Here is a 17,981-nt window from a genome sequence, read left to right as displayed (position 1 = left end):
TAGACCCATAGAACAACGAAACGGTACGTGTTTCAGTCTTACAAAGCCCACGGTTTCCATTCCTTAAGAAAGCAGTTGCGGACAGAGAGCACCAAATTCTCCATTCTGATATAAAATTCTATACATACAAACCGTAGATTGTGCTACAACTGAACGAAAACGATTAACACTTCCGATTAGAATTCTCTTATCAAATTACGGCAAACGTAAACAGTGAGTTTGTGGACGACCTTTGGATGCCACACAAGGGTTATTTTCACTTCACAGGTTACGTTATTAAGCAGAACAACCATTACTGGGCAGACAGAATCCCTAGCAAAGTTACCGAGCGAGGTGGCGCAGTGGTTAGCACACTGGACTCGCATTCGGGAGGACGACGGTTCAATCCCGTCTCCGGCCATCCTGATTTAGGTTTTCCGTGATTTCCCTAAATCGTTTCAGGCAAATGCCGGGATGGTTCCTTTGAAAGGGCACGGCCGATTTCCTTCCCAATCCTTCCTTAACCCGAGCTTACGCTCCGTCTCTAATGACCTCGTTGTCGACGGGACGTTAAACTCTAACCACCACCACCTAGCAAAGTTCATGAACGCCCCTTACATTTCACCGGGTGACAGTACGGTACGCAGTTTCGACTCCCGGTGTTGTCGGACCTTACTTATTGGAAAATAAAGAGCGGATCACAGTACCTGTCACTTTGGATCGTAATGCTGAACTGGTGCAGCGTTTCGTTGCAGCTGCATTGAAAAATATTATACAGTTTCATGAAGCCTGGTTTCAACAGGATGGTGTGGCATGGCACACTGCAAGGCAATCAATGACAGCTATCCGAGAATCGTTCGGTAACCGTGTCATCGCAAGATCCGCTGACATTCCTTAGCCTCCATGATCACCGGATCTGTCTATTACTAATTTTGTTCTTGTGGGGCTACCTTAAGAGTCGGGTCTACACGACTCGTCCAAAAAAAGTGCATTATCGCAATCAACTAACTGAAGACTAAATTCGTGGTATCCCCAGCTGAAGCGTTGCAGCAGTCAATGAGGAACGTCAAGAACAGACTGTAAGAATGCATACGTACGGGATGACACCGTCTACAGGACGTAATTTTCAAACATTGACAATTTGGATTACTTTCTTTTAGAAGGCAACTATAGTCGTTCAAATGCTTGGTCTTTTGTGGGTGGGTGTGTGTTTTTGTCGTTTCATAAGTTCTCGTTCTTCTCCGTCACACTGCGCATGGTGCTACGAATGATGCGAATGATGAATGATATGAATGACAATTCTCTTTAACATTCGATAAATACAAGGTAATGCATGTAACAAAGAGAATTAACGCAACACTATCCGATAATATATTAGTCGTGAACATTTCGAGGACATCACATTGTTTACATACGTAGGTATAATATTAAAAAGCGATATGAAATTGGGCCAACAAGCATATATAGTTTTGGGGAAGCTGAATGTAAGGCTTAGATGTGTTGGTAGGGAAATGGGGAACTAGGGCATAAGAGATGTCACTAAACCCGTCCAAAGACGTAAACAACCATGCATGAGCAGCGCCTATTAGATGGGGAGAGAGGTGGGGGGTCCGACAGCCGATCAGTTCTAGTCATTCCACCAGGCAGGAGGTACACAACTTGTGTTATCTTTAGTTCAGCCATGACTAGACGGTCAAAGCCGCGGTTGGATTGCGTCCGCATTGTTATTTTGTGCCAGGAAGGGCTCTCAACAAGGGAAGTGTCCAGGCGTCTCGGAGTGAACCATACTGATTTTGTTCGGACATGGAGGCGATATGGAGAGACACGAACTTTCGATGACATGCCTCATCCAGTCCGCCCAAGGGCTGCTGCAGCAGTGGATGACCGATACCTATGGATTATGACTCGGAGGAACTCTGACAGCAACGCCACCACGTTGAATAACGTTTTTTTGCGCAGCCACAGGACGTCGTGTGACGACGCAAACTATGCACAATAGGTTGCATGATGCCCAACTTCACTCCCGACGTCCCTGGCGAGGTCCAACTTTGCAACCATGACACCATGCAGCGCGGTACAGATGGGCTCCACAATGTCGCACATGCCTTCAACCAGACGATCGTCGGAGACTTATTTGGAGGCAAACCGGTCAGGCTGAACGCCTTAGGCGCAATGTCGAGAGAGTGCGGCAAGGTGGAGGTTCCCTGGTGTTTTGGGGTGACATTATGTGAGGCCGATGTACGTCGCTGGTGGTCATGGAAGGCACCGTAGGGCTGTACGATATGTGAATGCCATCCTCTGACCGATAGTGCAACCATACCGGCAGCATATTCGCGAGACATTCGTCTTCATGAACGACAATTCGCGCCCCCGTCGTGTACATCTTGTGAATGACTTCCTTCAGGATAACAACATCGCTCGACTAGAGTGGCCAGCTTATTCTCCAGACATGAATCCCATCGAACATGCCTGGAATAGATTGTAAAAGGCTGTTAAAGGACCATGTGACCTACCACTCTGAGAGATCTACGCCGAATCACCATTGAGGAGTGGAACAATCTGGACCAACAGTGCCTTGATGAACTTGTGAATAGTGAGCCACGACGGATACAGACATGCAGCAACGCAAGCTAACATGCTACTGGGTATTAGAGGTACCAGTGTGTACAGTAATCTGAAGCACCACCTCTGAAGGTCTCGCATGCAATGTGTGGTTTTTATGAGGAATAAAAATGGCGGAAATGATGTCTATGTTGACCTCTATTCCAATTTTCTGTACAGGTTCCGGAACGCTCGGAATCGAGGAGATGCAAACCTTTTCTTGATGTGCGTATTTAGATAGTTTTATATAATCTTTGTTTATCGTCATTAGTACTATCATTATTGGATATAAGGTACCCTTGCCATGAAAATAATTCTCTTACATATAGAACCAAACATGCCTGTGCACCTTTGTGACACCACCAGTAAGTTTTCTTTATGGAAACCTCAAAGTAGCCAGTTGTCCAATGTTTTCAGCAATATCAGAAGAAAGAACATACACTAAGTGGTGCTGGTAAACAGGTGCAAAGAATGGCGAAGAGTCTGCTACGCCCTTCGTCTTCTCTCTGTATCAGTCCGCAGAGCTATTCACGGCATTGCAATAGCTACAGTATGTTAGCCAAACAAACAGAACGTCTATTTTTAGATCCCAGTCCAACTTGTAAAATTCTATTTGCGTTGGAAGACTTCTGTAAACAAACTGAATAGTTCACTCCTTTAATACCAAGTCCACAATATGTCTGCCATGACAGTGGGTGTTTTTCAGAGTTACATTTCCTTTTTGGAGATTATTTCAACAAGTTTTCCACACACAAGAAGTCACAGTTTGTTATTACAGTGATAAGAAAGGGATTTTTTTCTTGACCTGGTAACAATATAATAATACCAATCATCGGAACAAAATATCTGTTGAGCCTCGCTGCAACTCTGCCGAAGGAAATTCACCATCACTGGAGTGATATGAATGGTCACTTGGCCTATAATTTTAATGTTATTCTTTTTACATAAAACTGGTTTCAGGATTCTCATGGTCATTTTCCATGCTCTGAACCGGTACCACTGTAAATTACAACATGTTTTACATGCTACACTCTTTGTTCGATGTGTTTCTACGAACAGATGCGAATTTCTTCGGAGTCTCGAAATCCATCCACTTCATCCCAGCATTACATGAATCCTGATTTTCATGACGGCTCGTGGTAGCTCAAATAGTAAACACATCAGTTATGTTTTCAATAAGCTACGTGGCATGTCAGTGCCGGAAAGGATATAAAATTTTCTAAATTAATGGAACAGGCGTAGCGGTAGCTAACAGAAACTGACTTTTTGATGTCGACGTTCATTGACTCCCCAGCTATTTCAGCCTTCCTTAGTTACAGTTCGTGGTCCTGCTGAAGCTTCACTTTTTCTTGTTCATCTGTTAAGTGCTTGTGTTTATTATCAGAAGTGTGACAATGTACTAAAGTGTCCTTGTGAGTAATATGAAAACGCAGATTGAACTCGTCTAATGTAACAGGCTCTCTTGCTTGGCTTTTGTTTTCTTTGTACAAATTATAGAGAGTACAGTATTCTAAACTTCTGGGAAACATCATGTGGTTGGGTTATGGGGTTGAGAAGAGGGATTGGATGCTATACGGTCGCATACTATTACTATTATTTCTTCTGGAGTTTTGATATCAAGAACTTTCTTACCTCCATTATCTTCACCTCGAGGCTACCCAAGTTTGGCTTCTTTATGACTATAGTCAGTCTATCATCAGAGAAAAAGAATGTTTCCACGTTTGTTGTTCGAGGACGTTAAGGTGCTTTCAGTTTACCTGACCACAGGACAATGCATTTTAAGCAAAGAAATACTCTAAAGGAACACCCTATTTTCTATAAATATTCAATTGCTTTTCCTCGTGTTGTATCTCAGATGTTAGGAAAACATTTCGTTCTGCAGCTGCACATTTTAACTTTCACGTAATGCAGAATTTATCTACTTACGTTGTACCGATGATTGTGTACTTTATATCCTAAAAGCTTTCAAGCGGAATAAACTATTAATATTTAATATTAAAAATAAAAACGAGAAAATAAAAAGTACTTTCCAGCACGAGGTAACTCTGAATGTGATGGAAAATATGCAACGTTGGAGCCATTATCTTCCAAAATAATTGATTCACCCTGTGTCGTCTTTATCACCTACAGCACGTGATGAAGCCCACTGAACACAATTCAAACAACTAAACAACCACATTCCTATTACTGGAACCATCAGAAGATCGGCCGTCCACGGCAAATTAAGAACATTCAGAACAATAGCAGGCCTGGCAAGGGTTCTTCGAACCACCTTTAGATAGTTTCTCTTCATCTAACAGTAGACGGAAGTGTCTACTTAGCAGAAAGTTGTACTGCTGGTTATATGGCTGGTACGCGAGTCAGCGATTAAACTATTTCTGCCGTTGAAAGAATCTCACTAGATGAACACGATGTCGACACCACCAAGAAAATGTGGCGTTACACCACTTGGTATGTAACTGGAAAACCTATGCGAAAGTGTAACAGAGATGTTTGCGAAATCATTTGAACAAAGGTGACGTTGCACTCGAAAATCGATATTCGAGGAAGAGTGTGCTACCGTTCTGCTGCGTCCATCGTATGTCTCACGTAGAGATCATGAGAATAAGTTAGACAGATTTGGGAGCAGCCATTTTCTTATCGCTCAGTAAGTATAACAAAAAAAAAACGCTAATATTGTTACGAAGTACTCTCCGTCACTCACTGTTCAGTGGTTTGCGAAGCACATATGTGGATGTAAAATGTAGCACACGTGTAGGGTGTCCCCTAACAACTTTGCCTCTGGCGTTTCGTAACTGCGGGCCGCACCTTCCTTTCCAAGAACTGCACACGACAGCGCGCTCGCCTGTCACCTGCAGAGACGACGTTTTTGTACCTACGACTCAGCCACGGGAGCTCAAGATTATCACTCGGTTGGGCACAAGGACAGGGAGGCGCAGAGAAACAGAAAAATTTGATGTTGGTAGCCCTGTGGCTGTTCAGCAAATCGGGGGAAACGCCAGATTGTCCAGTAGTAACGGATATTTAGTTGCAATGAAGCAGTGGAGAGGTACGGAGCGTGCGGTCGCCGTGATTTTGGATTACCGATATGGCGGTAGTGACAGTGTGATGGCTCCACGGGCGTCGCAGCGCGCAAGGAGTACAGGGCCTGACAAGAAGCTATGGCTAAACTTTAACAAAACATTCCTCATACATTGAGGAAGAAAATAAGTATGCAGACAAGGTCTGGAAAAACGTAGTTTCCACTCAATGAAGTTAATTGCATGTTTACACAAGCAGTGGGTGAGTCACGTGTCGGTCTAAGGCGCTGCAGTCATGGACTGTGCGGCTGGTCCCGGCGGAGGTTCGAGTCCTCGCTTGGGCATGGATGTGTGTGTTTGTCCTTAGGATAATTTAGGTTAAGTAGTGTGTAAGCTTAGGGACTGATGACCTTAGCTGTTAAGCCCCATAAGATTTCACACACGTTTGAACTTTTTTTTTTTTTTTTTTTTTTTTTCACGTGTCAACAATGCCTCCGTTCCATTGGAACAAGAAACACTGGCGGTGAACTTAATCAAGACGATATTTTGAACATTTCGTAGGAAACGTTCATGCTTAAACGTCGTGTTTCTGTTTGTTTCATATAGTTATTGTGATTCAGCATCTACATCTACATGATTACTCTGCAGTTCACACTTAAGTGCCTGGCAAGGGTTCTTCGAACCACCTTTAGATAGTTTCTCTACCGTTCCACTCTCTAAACAGTGCACAGGGATAAATGAACATTTAAATCTGTCTGTACGAGGTCTGGTTTTTCATATTTTGTCATCATGATTATTTCTTCCTATGCACGAGGCATGTGACTGTTATACTTTTGTATACAGATGTGTTCATCCCTTCCAGTTGCTCAGTCCGAGTGTCAATTCCGTACGGCCATCCCGTGATTTATGAGAACACCATCAGTAAATTATTTTTTGTTGTGTATTACGAATATGGAACAGCGGAACTGAGAGCAACAGCCGGCCGAAGTGGCCGTGCGGTTAAAGGCGCTGCAGTCTGGAACCGCAAGACCGCTACGGTCGCAGGTTCGAATCCTGCCTCGGGCATGGATGTTTGTGATGACCTTAGGTTAGTTAGGTTTAACTAGTTCTAAGTTCTAGGGGACTAATGACCTCAGCAGTTGAGTCCCATAGTGCTCAGAGCCATTTGAACCATTTTTAAGAGCAACATTATCACACCATGCTTTGTGTTAACTTTAAGCAATCGGTGAGTGTGACCTTTGAAAAGTTAAAATAGGCTTATGTGGAACATTTCTTATAAAGAGGTCAAGTTTTTCGCTTTTCACATTTTTGGCAGGCCGAGAAAAGGTTGAAGATGAACCTCCCTCAGGGAGACCTTCATCTTCAAAAGCGGACTAAGACGCCGAATGTGTGCTTCTTCTTGTGAGATCAGACGGATGTTTAACAATAATGATGTTGGATGACCTGTTAAACACTTTAGCCGTATATCAAATTTTGATCAAAGTTTTGTACATGCGAAAATGTGCCAAAATGGTGCCGCAAAACCTCACATCTGAGCAGAAGGACAGTCGAAGAAACGTGTGCATTGATCCTTTTGAGAGGACTGCCAATGACCATGAATGGTTCAGCAGCGTGAATCCTGGATTTCTGAATACAATTCTGAGAGTAAACGCGAAAGTTAGGCGTGCCACACTGAGATAGCTGCTCGACCGAAGAAAGCTCGGAAGCGCTAATCAAAGATGAAAACAATGCTGATTTGCTTTTTTGTCAGTAGTGGTATCGTAAACAGAGAACTTATCCCTATAGGAAAGACTGTAAACCAAATGTTTTACAAAGATGGCCTTGAAACGAGGGACAGGGTGAACTGATTGAAACCGACCATTGCAAACAAGTGGTTGCCGCATCATGACAAGGGCCAGTGTCACACGGCCAGCCACATCACGGAACTTTTTGACCTCCAAAGGCATTCCTGTTATTCCTCCTCACCCCCCTCCCCCCCCCCCCCATTCATCTGATCAAAGTCCGTTTTCTTTTCGTGAAACTGAGAAATGTCTTAAAGTGACGTCTTTTTGGGACTCTGAAAAACATTGAAAAGGATATGACCGACATGTTAAAGGGCCTTTCAGTTGAAGCCTTTGAGCTCTGCTAGTAAGATTGGGAACAAAGGCTCCCACGGTGTATAGGTACCGAAGGGAAGCACTTCGAAGAGAGGTAAACATTTTGGTAAATAAAAAATCAGTCTCATTACATTTCTCACACACATAGTAGGTTGGCGGCAGTAAAATATTTTCACATCAGGCCGGCCGCGGTGGCCGTGCGGTTCTAGGCGCAGCAGTTCGGAACCGCGGGACTGCTACGGTCGCAGGTTCGAATCCTGCCTGGGGCATGGATGTGTGTGATGTCCTTAGGTTAGTTAGGTTTAAGTAGCTCTAAGTTCTAGGGGACTGATGACCTGAGATGTTAAGTCCCATAGTGCTCAGAGCCATTTGAACCATTTTCACATCATCGCCTTTGTTATAAGGAACGGGTCGCTAGGATAACAACCTGAAAGCACGACAGATACACAGCCTGACAACCACTAGTAATTGTCTGGGATGCGAAGTCTTTTTATAGCAGGACCCCTTTGGTTGTTACCCACTGCACCCTTACAGCACAGACGTACGTGGACGATATTCTAGCTCAAAGCTGTGAGGACGAGGCGTGAGTCGTGCTTGGGTAGCTCAGATGGTAGGGCACTTGCCCTCGAAACGCAAAGGTCCTGAGTTCGAGTCTCGGTCCGGCACACAGTTTTAATCTGCCGGGAAGTTTCATATCAGCACACACGCCGCTGCTGAGTGAAAATCTCATTCTTTGTCAAGAATGATATTCCTCATGCTTAATCATCAGTCCACGATCAGTAGATGTTGCTGCCAGTTCTTCTTCTTCTGTTAATGTTAAGCCGAAATCACTTGAAATTTCCATGAATGGATTTCGAATTCAGTCGTACTGTTTAGTTTTGACGGAGGGAAAATATGAATTCAGTTTCTCTTCTAAACTTATTAAATGATCTACTACTATTGGAAGTATTTCATTTACGCACGTGCTCCTTACCAACGGGAACATTTCCCACTTTTCTTGAACAGGTTTTCTTTTCTATATTTGTAGCTTTCTGCGGCACGCTTTAATTTTGTCTGTGGATGAGAGGATATTTTCCTATTTCCCTTGCATGCTAGAGTTCAAAACATTGAATTGCTGAAATATGACGGCTAAGTACTACAATCTGGCAATCCTAAATTCACTCATAAAGAGGTTTTTCTTAGAAAAACACAGGAAGCTCTAGTCGAAGCTCATGCACACTGGTAAGCACTTTTCCCCTCGTCAACCATCGGACTTCTGTGTGTAAAAGAAACCGTCTGTGTTATGACTCCATATCGATACAAAGTTTTCGAATAAAGGGGTCTTGACAGGTCTTGTTTTAATAAAATTTTCCGTCCAAACAACTTGTTCTAAGACTTCTCTCTATTTTTCTCAGAATATATTTGCCATTAAGGCCTCTCTATGAAGAAAGCAGTGAGTTACTATAACTTCTTCATTTTGTGTTTTTTACTAAAGATATAAGGCCCCTAACAAAGTCTACTATTGAAGGGGCGGCATGTGTACAAATGCCTACACACGACTTTCATGTTAACCGCCACTTATTGAGATAATCATTTATAATCTTTAAAACGTCCTCACTTTAAGTAGACACACTTAATTCTTTGCAAAAAGAAACTGATTTACTATTTTATCTCGATTAATGAAACGGACCGCTTCTAAGAGTTGCGATTGGTTGGTAACGTCACCAACTTGTAATGCAAAGTTGGAGTGCTTGAATTTATTACTTCATACATTTTTCTCAATATCAGTAGACATTTCCATAATACGCCTCTGAACCGTATCATTAGACAAAGGAATCTTGCTTATTTTCATAGCTGCTTAGTTTTCTAGCATCGTCACGACAATTTTTTTTTGCTAGCATGCAAAATAAGTGACTCACCTGTAGTATAAGCTTTCATACTCTCTGCTATTAGTTCAGGGCCTTGGTGGGAAGCGCACAGAGTTTTATCAGAAACAGACATTATACTTTGCTGCCCTTGTTTGCTATTCAGAAAATCTCTTGCAATAGTTTACAGGTTTATCTTGCAAGTGTGAATGCATTGTTTTAAAACGTTTGCTCAGTTTTCGAGGAAGCAGAGTTTATACCCATATACCAAGCATAGTGGGAAAGGATGATCTTCACTCTCATCCAAGTGAAATCATAGCTTAAGTAGTTTCCACTGTACTTACAAGTAGGCCGCTGTTTTGCTTTTTTACTTGCACTTAGCATTTGTTAACTTCCAGAATAGGGTTCTTCGACGGCATGCCAGTTTTACAGAAATTGTCAGTTTTATTCGATTGTATTTTGCATATAAGATTTACTTCTAGCGCTTTGAAAATAAGCAGTACATTGTACGCAAAACACGGGCCCCACGTACACTAACACCACCTCACTGACATATCACCTGAAAGGTCTGCAATAATGTCATGCGCACAACAATGGAAACGCGTTTTCTTTCTGGGCCTGGACTCTTGTGCTCCCATGGGTTAACAGTGCTGCGAACGATAAATTTAAGGTTCCGTTAACCTTGCTGGCAGCTTCTGTCATGAATCCGCTGGATCACTAACCTGCAGTGGAGTTGACGCTCAGAAGCATCAAAGCTTCATGAACAATGGCGATCATGTTCACATGTCCTACTTATTTGTAGCAAAGGACATGAAATGAAATACTTTTACTCACGGACAGCTCGACGTCAAACAATAAGCATCTCTCGTAGATAATTTCCGCTCCCAGTTTCTCTTTCCAATGATATTTTATTGACAACAGAAAGGTATGCATTTTCAATAAAATATTATTAAAGAGTGACTGGTAGCGGATGTTATTTATAGTGTTTTGATGCACTGCCGAGGTACCTAAATAGATCATAATGGCCAATAATAATAATAATATGCAGTTCACTTCCTACGTGCTACTGCAGCGCCACTCGTAGTTAGGTGGGATAGCTTCGCAGTCATTGGGAACGACACCAGTGCTAGAGATGAACCTTTCTTTCTGTTTCTTTGGATCATTAATTTCAGAAGCATTATAGGAAGAACAGTGGAAGTAATGGACTTGTACCACTATGCTATGGACAAGTTGTGATTACATGCATAGGGCACAAGGCTCAATTTCAGAATGGCTACCATCATAAAAGGAAAACGTCCATAGGCAAATCAACTGCGAAACAAAAGCACGACACGGTCAGACAATATCCGTAAGGGTTTCCTTCGGAAAAATGCACCAGTCGACAAATATTTTTTCACCGTTTTCTCCTCATTCTGAACGCTTGGATCTGACCAGAAATCCATTAACGCTTGACAACACTGTGGAGTAACTCTTTGTTTATTTACAAACTTTAATAGAGACACAAGTGTCGTATCGTTTGGTTATGGAAAGAAGGCAAGGAATGAGGTGTGCGAAAATTATTTGCGCGGCGTCTACAGGATGAAGGATGGTGACAGGGAGGATGGTTAGGAACATTTCACGTTCACGGATGCCTGTGCGTCTGGTACCGACCAGCGACTAAGATAGTTACACTTTACACGCAAAAGTAAAAATGGTTAGCTAAAAGCACGTTATTTGTATCAAAAAATGTGAAATTAAGGTAAGGCTGTTGTAATGCAGTTCTAGTGCAAGGAGCTGAGGAAAATGGCATTTGAGGTATTTATTAATTATGAATGGCCATGAAGCATTATGTTGTAAGAAACTTCCACTCCATAGTTGCAGTCTTGGACTGCAAGTTTTTTACAACATACCAAATAAATTACTGTGTTGGCCACACCAAACTTTACCATGGATCAATTGTTATATTTGGAAATACAGTTACATTCATAATTAAATGGACTAATCACTCCCACCACTGCATATTGTTATGATTGTAGCAATGTGACAATTATCTGACCATTCTGTTTCTACAGACCGCAGCATTCTGCCATCGGAATAATAATTTATCTCGCCCCACTGCGAATTACACTTTCCCTAGAATTCCTTACACTTCACGTTAGTGTAAAGGGTGACCTCGATGGGGCAGCAATGGCTTTATCATCACTAATTATTTAGAAATACCTTTCCCCAGTTCCCAAACAGCCGCTACTGTTAGATAACTAAGATTAGCAGCAGTGGAAGAGAGAAGACAGTCGGCATGAAACGTTACGAATACTGTCGACACTACGGTGTGTAAACTTTTAGATGGCAGACCTCTCCCTAGTCCTGAATCGGTAGAAGTCGATAAACGTCGGGAGGCTTCGGTAGGCCCGCAGTTTCGACTGCTGCCAACATTACGTAGATGACTATGTTATACAAGGTAGCCATTATCGTCTGCTTCGCTATTGTTTTGCGCTGTACTGTTCTCCGTGTTTTTATTGTGCAGTCGTGCCAAACATTATCAAAATGAGTGAAGAGGCAGTTGCTGGACCATATATATATACACTTCTGGAAATGGAAAAAAGAACACATTGACACCGGTGTGTCAGACCGACCATACTTGCTCCCGACACTGCGAGAGGGCTGTACAAGCAATGATCACACGCACGGCACAGCGGACACACCAGGAACCGCGGTGTTGGCCGTCGAATGGCGCTAGCTGCGCAGCATTTGTGCACCGCCGCCGTCAGTGTCAGCCAGTTTGCCGTGGCATACGGAGCTCCATCGCAGTCTTTCACACTGGTAGCATGCCGCGACAGCGTGGACGTGAACCGTATGTGCAGTTGACGGACTTTGAGCGGGGGCGTATAGTGGGCATGCGGGAGGCCGGGTGGACGTACCGCCGAATTGCTCAACACGTGGGGCGTGAGGTCTCCACAGTACATCGATGTTGTCGCCAGTGGTCGGCGGAAGGTGCACGTGCCCGTCGACCTGGGACCGGACCGCAGCGACGCACGGATGCACGCCAAGACCGTAGGATCCTACGCAGTGCCGTAGGGGACCGCACCGCCACTTCCCAGCAAATTAGGGACACTGTTGCTCCTGGGGTATCGGCGAGGACCATTCGCAACCGTCTCCATGAAGCTGGGCTACGGTCCCGCACACCGTTAGGCCGTCTTCCGCTCACGCCCCAACATCGTGCAGCCCGCCTCCAGTGGTGTCGCGACAGGCGTGAATGGAGGGACGAATGGAGACGTGTCGTCTTCAGCGATGAGAGTCGCTTCTGCCTTGGTGCCAATGATGGTCGTATGCGTGTTTGGCGCCGTGCAGGTGAGCGCCACAATCAGGACTGCATACGACCGAGGCACACAGGCTCAACACCCGGCATCATGGTGTGGGGAGCGATCTCCTACACTGGCCGTACACCACTGGTGATCGTCGAGGGAACACTGAATAGTGCACGGTACATCCAAACATTCATTGAACCCATCGTTCTACCATTCCTAGACCGGCAAGGGAACTTGCTGTTCCAACAGGACAATGCACGTCCGCATGTATCCCGTGCCACCCAACGTGCTCTAGAAGGTGTAAGTCAACTACCCTGGCCAGCAAGATCTCCGGATCTGCCCCCATTGAGCATGTTTGGGACTGGATGAAGCGTCGTCTCACGCGGTCTGCACGTCCAGCACGAACGCTGGTCCAACTGAGGCGCCAGGTGGAAATGGCATGGCAAGCCGTTCCACAGGACTACATCCAGAATCTCTACGATCGTCTCCATGGGAGAATAGCAGCCTGCATTGCTGCGAAAGGTGGATATACACTGTACTAGTGCCGACATTGTGCATGCTCTGTTGCCTGTGTCTATGTGCCTGTGGTTCTGTCAGTGTGATCATGTGATGTATCTGACCCCAGGAATGTGTCAATAAAGTTTCCCCTTCCTGGGAAAATGAATTCACGGTGTTCTTATTTCAATTTCCAGGAGTGTATATAGATTTTAATGTGCATGACGATTTCAGTTTCGTGTACGAACAACATTTCAAGCGAGTTTTAATTCCAAGCCTTTCGTCTGCTTTCGTGTAAGCATGACGTGCAATTTGTAGTGCCAGCACTGCAACTGGTAGGCGTGCCTTTTCCCCCCCACCCCCTCGCCAGCCAATGCTTGCTTCCTCCTCTCCCCGCACTCCCCTCACAACTCTGCCGTCTTACAGTTAACACACTGTACAAGGAGAATAAGCCACCTTATTACCTTAACAAAACTGAACTATTCGACAAAACCTGACTGGTTCCGTATTATACCTGTCGTGAAATGGATAAAATCGAGCAGCTACATGTTCTTCTATATTTGGCCATATGTTTTCCTAAAATATTATAGGGCGCATTCATAAATGTTCTAGGGCGCACCAGTGCACCCTAGCGCACACTTTCAGAATCTCTGGTCTAAAGATTGTAATTCAACTTCAGATAGGTATATTTTATTTTTTTTTGGCTGAATTTTTTGATGGAGGATTGTTAGATCTTTATCAGTTCCAGTGTTAGTTGCCTCTGCAGTTTCTTTCTGACTGATAGCTAATAAGCAAGCTTCTTATGTGTTGGAATCTATTTCCTGTGAGCTGACTAGAGAAGTTTCTGTACTAATTCCGACAATTTTGAAACAGTGGCACTCGTCTTCTATGTTCACTCTAAAGTAGAGCGCAGTCTCCCTATCAATGACAAAAGGTATTTGACCATGTGTGACCTGAGACGCACCCGCAAGGTTTTCACTAATTAGCTGAACCAACATCCCTTTCGCAATCCTGTTAAGCTGTAGACTCTGCCTAGTGAAGTCAGATCTGTCAGTGCCTCCAACATGATACGTTTTACAGAACTATTAATGCATGGACGACTACGTCGCTGAGACAACGCAGCAGAAGCGCACGTCAGTGCGACAAGTCTGAGAAGCTATCTTGTCGTGGTTACCACATATCTTTGTACTATTTCCTAGCCTATTTACTGTTAACATTCATTCTCACATGTGAATATATATATATATATATATATATATATATATATATATATATATATATATATATATATATATATATATATATGTGTGTGTGTGTGTGTGTGTGTGTGTGTGTCCTCTTAAACCACAAAATCGATTTCAGTCAAACTTGGTACCCATGCCACATACCGTACGAGGGTAGCAACCACCTACCTCTCAAAGTGGCGGGGGTGGGGGTGAGAAAGTAGCCTTGCTAACGACGCACTTGTAGCCGAACTATATTCTGTTCATCCAGTATTCGAGAATATAGTGACTTCAACCAACTTTACACCTACCTTGTATCTCCCAATCTAAGACGATATTTCCTCTTGAAATTTCGTGCCCAGAGCAGGAGATCTTCTTGCATTCGCAGCACATGACGTGGAGTTTTTCTTTTCTTTACCGGACAGAAACTGCCACACCTGCCGCTTTAACCTTGCATACAGGCATGCGCTTTGAACATTGTCGTATGATAGCAGGAAGCGATTGTTGCGGCAAATTGCTTTATGAGTTGTTGTTTGATTTCGGAGATCCAGTTTCTAAACTGCGCAGTAAAGTTTATGATGGATCGTGGTCACGTGGTATGGAACAATGTGGTTCAACATCAAATTTGTCAATAGCACGCAGGCTTTACTACGACGCAATTCAAAATCACGGTTGTGCGGCATGCAGAACCAACAAACAAATGTGTGGCTTCGAGGAACTTGGCGTCACAGTAGCCAGTGTTCGGAGGTGGAGAATGGACAAAGGACGCGAAAAAATGCGAAGTTGACTAGGAAGGCTTTCAGTGATCCAAAGAGCTGAGATTTAAAAAATAATGAAATATTTGTGAGTGAGAAACGTAAGAAAGAAATGATAGTTTCCCGGTATGTCATACGAAATAAGGCACGTGAATTGGCACAGAGACACGGTGTTCAATTTAAAGCCAGCTTTGTCTGTTGCACAAGGATGATGCGAGACAATGGACCTGTGCTGCGACGTAGAACATCCCTTGCTCTCAGCGTCCTCCAGCATCGTATATGCTGAAGGTGGTCGAGTATCAGTGACACATTATAAGACCTCTTAGCTGAAAAGACTCCTGTGCCATTCAGCCCAACAGTTGAAGAGAAAGACAGTAAAAGTGCATTGCTTCAAACTAGGGGCAATGAGCAATCACGGATCACCGTGATGTGGTGTGCGGTTGTAGATGGAACGACACCCGTAAAACTATGCCAAAGGAAATGCCGCCATTTGGTGCCATATTCCGTTGCAACGGGAAAGGATGGATGAGCAGTGAGTTGGTTATAGATTGGCTCCACGCAGTTCGGAGCAGGAGACTAGGTGCTCTTCTAAAGAATTTTGGGATGTTGATGTTTTCAAGGGCCATCTGACGCCTGCAGTGAAGGCAGAAATCCTGAAATTGACACAGATCACTTTGTAATTCCCTGAAGCAACTATTTCGCAGTTACAAGTATTAAATGCGGTGGTAAAAATCCATTTATGGATCATGTGAAGCATCTGTACTATAATTGGTTACTTCAAGGTAGTCAAGCTGTGACCCCTACCGAGAAGTTGATCAAGCCTTCAGTACCGGAATGGATCCAGATCTCTAGGACCCGCATATCTAGTGTATCAGTTGCGAAAGACTTTAAAAAGTGCTGTTTAACAAATGCATTACATGGGGTAAAGACGACCTAGTATGGGAAGGATGCAAGGTAACCGTGCCAGTGGCAGTGACACTGCAGATTGCATCGACCATTCCAGTGAGGAGGAATAAGTGACATCTGTGTCTGACTATGAGAGGTCTTTAACTAATTTTCTTTTCTGTTTACGGGTACTATTATTATCTCCTTCAGTTACTTGTAATGAGGTAACCATTTATAAGTTTTGAAAATAAGCTAACTGCATGTACACATGGTTTTCTGTAAGCCCTTGTTGAACAAGGGGAAGGTCGTCTTGCATTCGGAGTCGTGTTTGAATCGGAGATGTAGGTAATTCGAAACCATTACGAGACTTTTTTCTCGCTGTCACATCTCCCCCCGTTGAACCCTCTGCTAGGCACTTTATTCTGACTAGCAGAGTGACCACGTAGATGTGGATGTAGAAATTGTAAAAGGGAAAAAGTTAATCACTTACTATATTTTCACTGCTCATGTAGTCAAACTGCCGCATCAGGCATGACCTTTTAATTTATCACTTACTTACTACGAACTATTTGCAACACATTTCACAGATGGTATCTACTTATTCCACTGAATGTACCTGCAAACTTATGTCTTTGTACGATACATAGGTCAGGAGATATGAAGTCATAAGCAATGAACTGTGTGAAAACCAATCTGCAGGGTAACATTCGCAAGAGATACAGGTGAAATATGATACAAATATTTGCGAACTATGTTAAATATAGGTGAAATATGTGTGACATGGGCAAACCCAGGGGGCTATTTCACCGAAACTTGCTGCACAAGTTACTATACAAATGTTCAAATGTGTATTAATTCCTAAGGGAACAAACTTCTGAGTTCATCGGTTCCTAGACTTACACACTACTTTTACTACCTTAAACTAACTTATGCTAAGAACAACACGCACACCCATGCCCGAGGGAGGACTCGAACCTCCGGTGGGAGGGGCCGCGCCTTCCTTGACATAGGGACTCGAACCGCGCGGCCACTCCGCGTGGCGTTCCTATACGGAAAGGGATAGTGTGGGGGTGATAATCACCAACTTCCTACTGGGGTGGAGATGAAACGTGGTGATGGATAGGGAGTGGGAAAGAGGGGATGGAAGAGGAAATGGACAGAGACGACTAAAAAGTCTACGATGAAATTAATGGAGCATACAAAAGAACCATGGGTAGATCGCTGAAGGCGATTATCCGACAAAACGCTCACAGGCTTTACCGAGAATGAGTATGACACTGAAATTCATCGCTCGGTATGTCTAACGTCCGCATGCTGATTATGTATACATACACGAAGTTAACTTGACATCCGACCTTGTCTTTTGAGTGCTTAATTTTTTTTGTGGAGCAGTGTAGTATAGGAGATCGGGTCCACCGGAAAGTATTAGGTTTCTTCATGAGATAACAGTGTCATACAGGCGTAAAACACGTGAGTTTATTATTTACTACAAAATTCGTCACTGCACCCAACATTTGTGTCCGATGATCATGATGGAGTTTCTAGTAGCATATTACAATCTTGTGTTGATTAACATTCCTCTGTAAAACTGGAGATTGTAAACCAATTCTGGCTAAAGATCTATTTCAGATCTATTTAACTGTTTGCAGTCTTTTCAAAGCTGTTTATTAATGCAGTACCGACTCATGTAACTGACAGTCCCTCAGTACGACCTTCGTAAAGGATTCTCGACAGAGAAAGCAATTCAGTATCCCACGAAATTAATTCTGACACAGGTAAAGCAGAAAAAAATTCTGTTG

Source organism: Schistocerca nitens, chromosome 2, assembly GCF_023898315.1.
Source record: "Schistocerca nitens isolate TAMUIC-IGC-003100 chromosome 2, iqSchNite1.1, whole genome shotgun sequence".
Classification (NCBI taxonomy): Eukaryota; Metazoa; Arthropoda; class Insecta; order Orthoptera; family Acrididae; genus Schistocerca; species Schistocerca nitens.
This window is presented reverse-complemented; position numbering follows the sequence as displayed.